Genomic DNA, 9,322 nt, shown 5'->3' with positions numbered 1-9,322 from the left:
CCAACAAGCAAACACCTGTGGACTATTCCCCTAATGAGCTGCAGGAGTATAAATGGCAGTAGATGACTTATCTTCGATGCTGGTGCATTGTCTGCCAATTGGTAGTTGTGTTCTTGGTCTTATAATTACTCCTTGTGATTTGTGAAAAGTAATCCCTATTTCATATGTGTTGTAGCTCTAACTTCTGTGTTCCTCCTGTGCCTTGGACCTCCCTGGTTTCTTTGAAAGCCTTCTCGTGATCTATTCTCCACAGCCATTCCTTGCCTTCCACCACTTGCACACCGGTGTATGAACATTTATGGAACTTATTCACTCCTCACTAATGGAACCATTTAGACCTTTGACTCTGTGACAACCTTGACTCTCAACAGTAAAACACTGAACATCAAATCATCTCCAGGTATCTAAAGCCTCATGCTAACTCTGTTCCTTACTGTCCAGTGTTCCAGGCCCTCCCTGCTGATTTACAGCATACTGTTCATCAATCACCACTCCCTGGGCTGCCACCTTACCGTGATGGAGGGGTTTGAGTGTCCCAATGATCCTAGGAGCTATGCTGTCAGGGGCTTTACGCCCCTAGTAGGGTCACCCATGCCAGACAGGTCCTAGGTGAGGGACCAGACAAAGTGCAGCCCAAAAACCCCATGATGAGAAAAATAAACGGACCTAATGTTCCCTTGCCCGGACATGGATCACCGGGGCCCCACTCTGGAGCCAGGCCTGGAGGTGGGGCACGCGGGCGAGCGCCTGGTGGCCGGGCGTTTACCCATGGAGCTCGGCCGGGCACAGCCCGAAGAGGAGACGTGGGTCCCCCGTCCCATGGGATCACCACCTGTGGGAGGGGCCAAAGGGGTCGGGTGCAATGTGGGATGGGTGGTGGCCAAGGGCGGGGACCCTGGCGGTCTGATCCTTGGCTACAGAAGCTGGCTATTGGGACGTGGAATGTCACCTCACTGGTGGGGAAGGAGCCTGAGCTGGTGTGTGAGGCTGAGAGGTTCTGGCTAGAAATAGTCAGACTCACCTCTACGCATGGCTCTGGAACCAGTTTCCTTGAGAGGGGCTGATACTCTTCCACTCTGGAGTTGCCCCTGCGCCGAGCAGGAGTGGGCATACTTATTGCCCCCCAACTTGGTGCCTGTGTGTTGAGGTTCACCCCGGTGAATGAGAGGGTGGCCTCCCTCCGCCTACGTGTGGGGGGACGGGTTCTGACTGTCGTTTGAGCTTATGCACCAAGCGGCAGTTCAGATTATCCACCCTTTCTGGAGTCCTTGGAGGGGGTACTGGAAAGTGCACCTCCTAGGGACTCCCTTGTTCTGCTGGGGGACTTCAATGCTCATGTGGGCAATGACAGCGAGACCTGGAGGGGTGTGGTTGGGAGGAACGGCTCCCCTGATCTGAACCAGAGTGGTGTGCTGTTGTTGGACTTCTGTGCTCGTCATGGATTGTCAATAATGAACACCTTGTTCAGGCATAAGGGTGTCCATATGTGCTCTTGGCACTAGGACACCCTAGGCCACAGTTCGATGATCGACTTTGTCATCGTCTCATCTGATCTGCGGCCACATGTCTTGGACACTTGGGTGAAGAGAGGGGTGGAGCTGTCCACTGATCACTACCTGGTGGTGAGTTGGCTCCGATGGTGGGGGAGGATGCCGGTCAGACCTGGCAGACCCAAACATATTGTGAGGGTTTGCTGGGAACATCTGGCAGAGTCTCCTGTGAGACAGAGTTTTAACTCCCAACTCCGGGAGAACTTTGAACATGTTCCAAGGTAGGTGGGGGACATTGAGTCCGAGTGGACCATGTTTCTTGCCTCTATTGTCGAGGCGGTTTACCGGAGCTGCGGCCGCAAGGTTGTCGGTGCCTGTCGCGGCGGCAACCCTCGAATCCGATGGTGGACACCGTCGGTGAGGGATGCTGTCAGGCTGAAGAAGGAGTCCTATCGGGCCTTTTTGGCCTGTGGGACCCCGGAAGCAGCTGATGGGTACCGGCAGTCCAAGCGACATGTGGCTCGGGTGGTCGCTGAGGCAAAAACTCGGGCATGGGAGGAGTTCGGAGAGGCCATGGAGAATGACTTCCGCACGGCTTCAAGGCGATTCTGGTCCACCATCTGGCGTCTCAGGGGGGGAAAGCGGTATGCCACCAACACTGTTTATAGTGGGAGTGGTGTGCTGCTGACTTCAACTCGGGATGTTTGGGTCAGTGGGCGGAATACTTTGAAAACCTCCTCAATCCCACCGGCACATCTTCCACTGAGGAAGCGGAGCCTGGGGACTCTGGGTCAGGCCCTCCAATCTCTGGTGCTGAGGTCACCGAGGTGGTTAAAAAGCTTCTCGGTGGCAGGGCCCCAGGGGTGGATGAGATTCGCCCGGAGTTCCTTAAGGCTCTGGATGTTGTAGGGTTGTGTTGGCTTACTCGACTCTGCAATATTGCGTGGACATTGGGGGAAGTTCCCTTGGATTGGCAGACCGGGGTGGTGATCCCCCTATTAAAAAAGGGGGACCGTAGAGTGTGTTCCAACTACAGGGGAATCACACTCTTAAGCCTCCCTGCTAAGGTCTACTCGGGGGTTCTGGAGAGAAGGGTCCGTTGGATAGTCGAACCTCGGATTCATCAGGAGGAGCAGTGCGGTTTTCATCCTGGCCGTGGAACACTGGGCCAGCTCTACACTCTCAGCAGGGTCATGGAGGGTGCATGGGAGTTTGCCCAACCGGTCTACATGTGCTTTGTGGACTTGGAGAAGGCGTTCGACCGCGTCCCTCGGGGAACCCTGTGGGGGGTACTCTGGGAGTATGGGGTACCGGGCCCTTTGATATGGGCTGTTAGGTCCCTGTATGACCGGTGTCGGAACCTGGTCCGCATCACCGGCAGTGTCGGGTTTGTTCCTGGTGAGAGTTGGACTCTGCCAAGGTTGCCCTTTGTCACCGATTTTGTTCATAACTTTTATGGACATAATGTCTAGGCGCAGCCAAGGTGTTGAGGGGATCTGTTTTGGTGACCTTAGGATTGTGTCTCTGTTTTTTGCAGATGATGTGGTCTTATTGGCTTCATCTGATCATGATCTACAGCTTTCGCTGGAGCAGTTCGCAGCCGAATGCGACGCGGCTGGGATGAAGATCAGCTCCTCCAAATTCGAGGCCATGGTCTTGAGCCGGAAGAGGGTAGAGTGCCCTCTCCGGGTCAGGGAGGAGGTCCTACCCCAAGTAGAGGAGTTTAAGTATCTTGGGGTCTTGTTCACGAATGAGGGAAAAATGGAGCGTGAGATAGATAGGCGGATAGGTGCAGCGTCAGCAGTGAAGCAGGCGCTGTACAGGTCTGTCGTGGTGAAGAGAGAGCTGAGTCAAAAGGCGAAGCTCTCAATTTACCGATCGATCTACGTTCCTACCCTCATCTATGGTCACGAGCTTTGGGTTGTGACCGAAAGAATGAGATCTCGGATACAAGCGGCCGAAATGAGTTTTCTCCGCAGGGTGTCTGGGCTCTCCCTTAGAGATAGGGTGAGAAACTCGATCATCCGGGAGGGACTCAGAGTAGAGCCGCTGCTTCTCCATGTCGAGAGGAGCCAGTTGAGGTGGCTTGGGCATCTGTTTAGGATGCCTTCTGGATGCCTCCCTGGTGAGGTGTTCTGGACACGTCCCACCAGGAGGAGACCCAGAGGAAGACCCAGAACATGCTGGAGGGACTATGTTTCTTGGCTGGCCTGGGAACGCCTCGGGATTCCCCCGGAAGAGCTGGCCCAAGTGGCTGGGGAGAGGGAAGTCTGGGCCTCCCTACTTAGGCTGCTACGCCCGCAACCCGACCCCGGATAAGCGGAAGAAAATGGATGGATGGATGGATGGATGGATGTTCATCATTCATTTCCTGTAAATAAACACATTTAAAACATTCTTTGGTCTGGGACTGGGACCTTGAGTACACAATTTTGTTCCACCTCATGTACCACATGTGATGTGAACGACAATAAATGAACTTGAACTTGAAACTCAAACAAAAAATAATCCCAATTCCCAAGAGTGTTTACAAAATGAAACTAATTTATACAAAATTAAACTAATTTATTTAGAATTGTATTGCCCATTATTATTGATAGAGTTATGGTAGAAAAGTGTTTAAAATGGAACTGCCAGGGGGAAAAAAAACAAGAGTTAGAGATGAGGAGGCAGTTGGAGTGAGGACAGGGGCAGGAGAGGACAGTTTGATGGAGAATAACTCACTGTGGTAAACCCTGAAAAGGGAACAGCTGAAAGAAAAAGAAGATTAATGCTAGAGGCTAAGTCTGTGGTCATCTTATGTTGAGGAATTATGAAGTTGTAGCAGGTTGGTCAAACTTTGAAAATGTTGTGCCCAAAATCAAACATCATCACACTCGACGTTGAGAATAACTCTGAGCTACAACCACATCAGATTTTCTTCTGGTTTCGTGTGAGTTGACTGTGATGGTCATCTGGAATTGGCTCAAAAACTTACCAGTTGTCCAATGATTATTTCTTGAGTTTCAACAAACTGTTCAGGAGATATTTTGTTAACAGACAGACTGTGGTTGACTCCAAACAGTGATGTAAAATTTTAACCTAATATTTTGTCAGTTTTGTGACTAGTTAAAATATGCATTGAAGATCGGTCTTAACTGTTACCACACTGAAATTTAGCTCAATATTTGTACATAACTTCAGCCTTGTTTTTCTAAGTTAGCTGTGGCAGCCATTTTGAATTGAACCAACTCCAAACCTTAATCTTTCTGCAAGTTCCCTTAAAACCTGTCTATCTCTGGGCAGCAAGCAATGATTGTAATGAAAATTCATTCAACCTTTATTTCTACATTTTAGTCTCATTGAGTCACGAGGACTCATTTTCAAGAGAGACCTGGTTTAAACAAAACTACTACAGATGTGGTACCGACAACAATAAACAGTCATAAAAAGTATATAAAATGAAAAGTAAATAAAAGTAGTGATATAAAATGAAATAAAGACAAGCTACATTATGAAACGGGGTAAAATCCTAAAACAGGAACATGTCTGCACTGATTTTTGCATTGAACTTAGCAGTTGTTTAAAATCCCTTAGAGAGGTCAAGGTTGAGAGCTTGAGATCTTTGTGCAAGGTGTTCCAGAAAACGGGAGCGGAGTAGGAGAAGGCCCTTTTGCCAAAATCAGTCCACGCTACAGGTAATGATCTCATGAGAGCGCACGTTGTAGCTACACTGACAACGTCATATGTAGGAGGAGATACTATATGAAGGCAGCAGACCAAGGACACCAAAAATATCTTTGTTTGGATGCTCTTCTGGAAGTAAACGAGTGTAGTGAACTAAGCCTCAGGTCAAGTCCTGACCCTGAGGGCCTTCCTGGAACAGGAACTGTTATTTCATTGATTTGTATCCAGAAATACAAATTAAGCTCATCCAGAGACTTTCTAATTGTATCCTGCACTGATCAATTGAAAGAACACTCTCTTTTTTATTATCATTACTATTTTACAATATCTTGATAATCAAAGTGTGTTTAGTTCAAACCAATTTAAATGTTGAAGTGAACTACTCACTTTAAATCAACTGTGAGACAGTATAAATGATTTTTAATCCTCATTCAAAGTAGAAATCAAGTTAATGTCTGTTACAAGAGTAATTATGCATTTTTGATTTTCTGTCTGAAATGAGAAGGAGTAAGTCGGTCAAAAGTGAAGGAACGGTCAAAAACATGTTTATCGGAACGAAATGTCATGTTTATCTTTTTCAGACAGATAGAAGGAAGACTGGCTCCTAAAAGTCTCTGTTCTTCAAAACATCTTTCTGTCTGTTCCAAAAACATTTCTCCGTCTGTTCCAAAACATTCCGCTGTTTTTCTGACTTGTAATAACCTCTTACATCACAAAAACCACACCCCTGTTGGTTCGTTCAACCAATCAGGAAGTTCTCAGAGGAACCGGAAGTGACCTCTTTAAAAGGGTCGACACTTCCTAGTTCCAAGCAGAACGCAGAACAAAGTTCCAGGAGGAACAAAGTTCCAGGAGGAACAAAGTTCCGAGCAGAACAAGTTCCAGAGAAGAACCAGAGTTCCAGGGAGAACCTCGAACGAGAAGCTCCGAGGAACAGAAGTTCAGGGCAGTTTCTAATGGAGTGACGAGAGTCCGTCGATGCCACGACGTCTCGCTGTGGCTCTACCCGACAGAAGCTCTGAACAATGAGGAAGTCTGTTCAGTAATGATCTCACGACTCCTGAGGTCACAGCTATCCTTACGGAGACGCTGAAAAGCGTTGAAAAGCAACTCTACACCGAGGCCGAACTATCGTCTGCAAAGGTAAAGAGTCAATCTTCAACTGCGAAGTGTACCGTGGGTTAAGCTGCGTCCAAAGGAGCGTGTTGTTTCTGGTTATAATAGACATATTCCCTCACCCATCTCTCTCCATTTAAACTTCATTTTCCCATCTTTAAAACTCTTCTATCTGCCAGTAATTAATCCAGATATTTTCAGAAATGTCTGTTGGTTTCAAAAGCTGCAGGTGAGGAAATCATGGCCGTATGATTTTCTCATTGTAAAGCTCATTAATTAAGCTGTGTTATTGTAATCAATCTGCCAATTATTGTAAATGTGTGATGTGTTTAAATCGTTTTTTTAAATAAACGACCCACTGTTGTTGGTGAGTCAAAGATAAAACACGTTTCTGCCCACATTTAATCATTCAAGGCACGATATTACTCAGTCCAGAAAAATGAAAGAATCCGTTTAAATTATGGATAATATCAGACAGGTATTTGTTCATTACACGAGCATGTTCCTTACAGAAAGGAAGCAACACCTAAACCCCAAAGTTCTACAGCCCCATGTCAGGTCGAAATATTGTTGTTACAATGTGCTCTTATTGGCCATATACATTCATCAGTGTGTCTTCCAGCTCCTGTAAGTTTTAAACAGGCTTACAAAACCCCAAATGATGCACGTACAAGCTCAGTCACTTCTCCTCCTCCTAACATACAGGGACACTCAGAGCAAACTCTTTAGGCGTCTTTGGTTTTGACTGCAGTGCATTCTCCCCCATTGTCTCTTAAAAACACAGCAGTGAATGGAGACGAGTAAAATGAACACAAGAGGAGGCAGCAAAAGCATGAACATTAAATTAAATATATGGTGAAAAAAGTAAAAAACAACACAAACCCCTGAAGAAACAGTGGGATAAAATTAATGAAAAGTAAAAAAAATATAACATGGACGTCTGAGGAGCAAAAGGAAAAAGAAAAACAGATTTGGGTGTTTGTCATGCCGAGGTTGTAGCCATCTAGTTGCAGTCGGAGATGCTCAGCCATTTGCAAGCTTCTATGGTGCAGCAGGAATAATTAGCATGGTGGTCATGGCTGTCTCACAAAATAACACACTGTGGGGGAGAGCATCCAGAATCTGAAAGAACAACAGCTCCCCCCCCACCAGAGTTTAGGTGTAGGCAGTCTGTCAAAGCAACATTATGCTGAAGACATCAATTCTACTACACCTGTCTGAACTCTATACATCCAAATGGGTAGAAAATAAAAGGAACAAGTTATTAAATAAGCTAGCAGCTCTGACTGGATGCACCACCATTTTACACCAAAAGCTAATGCTAGTATGACACGCTAACACCCTGTGGGTTGTAAAAGGTAAATGCACTGTACTTTTATAGTGCTGTTCTATCCCAGCATGCTACTCAAAGCACTTTACAAAACAAATTGAGACCTCGTTTATCCATCTTGGAAACAAGCACTCTTTCTACAAATGTTTTCACACACAGGAAAATTCAGAAATCATCACAGACTTGTTTGTGGTGTGGTAACACTGCAAAATAATTACACCTGAAACAAACAAAAAAATAAAATAAAAAAATCAACAAAGAAATATGATTTTGAGCTCAGTCATAAAGTGTCCATGCAGGCAGGGACAGGACTGCAACACTGTAGCTTAGTGTAAATGGTCTGTAGCACCTTTCTATCTTATCAAGATACTCAAAGCTCTTTACAACAACCTGTGCCTCATTTACACACTCATACAGCTCTATACTAGATCTCTACAAAGATTAGTCAGAGCTTTATCACATTCATACACTGATGGGACACATCAGAGGCAACGAGGGGTTCAGTGTCTTACACAGGGACACTTCGGCATGTGACTGCTGGTGGAATTGAATCTACAACACTTGCATTGGAGGACGACTGCTCGAACCACTGAGCCACAGCCGCCCGACTACTGTCTATGGCACTGGTGTCAGAACGTCTGCTGACTTCCTTAGATAACTTTACTACAGTAACTGCCAGTGTATAAGCTGCTGCTTTTTTCTCATGCTTTGGACTCGGCGGCTTAAACACAGGAGCAGCTAATTTATGTACTTTAAAAAAATTATAACCGTGTATTTTATTTTTATATTTTATTTTAACAAGCTGCCAAGCTTCCTGTGGCCGAAAAAAGATTTCCTTTGAATCATCTGGGTGCTCATTTAGGTGCCCAACACACACCTGTCTTTTTAAAAACTGCACATTTTAAAAATTAATTTAAAAATAAAATAAATAAAAAAATGTATTTGTCATTTGCATCTCATGTGGTGGAACGAGATTATTTACACACGGTCCCAGTTACATTCAATTATACAATGTAAAAGAAAAACGGTAATAAGGTCTAAGATATGAACTAAGAAAAACATCAACTAAACATACACTCAGCATTAATAGCATAAAAACATTAACAGCAGCACAAACATGAGTCTGTGTGAGCAGACGAGCACGCATGAACACATCTACATGAAACTGATCAGCAGCAACATGAAACTGATCAGCAGCAACATGAAACAGATCAGCAGCAACATGAAACAAATCAGCAGCAACATGAAACAGATCAGCAGCAACATGAAACAGATCTGCAGCAACATAAAACAGATCAGCAGCAACATGAAACAGATCAGCAGCAACATGAAACAGATCAGCAGCAACATGAAACAGATCAGCAGCAACATGATGTGATTTTTCACAGTGATTATTCTGGTTAGAGATTCATGAGTCTAACAGCCTCAGGGTAGAAGCTGTTCCTCAGTCTAGTGGTTCTACACATAATGCTTCTCAACCTCCTTCTTTAGGGGAGCAGTGCAAAAAGTGTGTGTGCTGGGTGAGTGTGGTCCTTCATGATGCAGGTGGCCCTCTTCCTGCATCTGGAGGTGTAGATGTCTGCGATGGTGGGGAGACTGACTCCAACATCTTCTGTGCAGCCTTCACCACTCTCTGCAAAGCTTTTCTTTCTGCAGCTGTGCAGCCTCCATGCCACACGTTGATGCTGGAGCACAGGATGCTCTCCACTGCACACCTGTA

Source organism: Nematolebias whitei, chromosome 5, assembly GCF_014905685.2.
Source record: "Nematolebias whitei isolate Nwh7 chromosome 5, NemWhi1, whole genome shotgun sequence".
NCBI classification, from domain to species: domain Eukaryota; kingdom Metazoa; phylum Chordata; class Actinopteri; order Cyprinodontiformes; family Rivulidae; genus Nematolebias; species Nematolebias whitei.
This window is presented reverse-complemented; position numbering follows the sequence as displayed.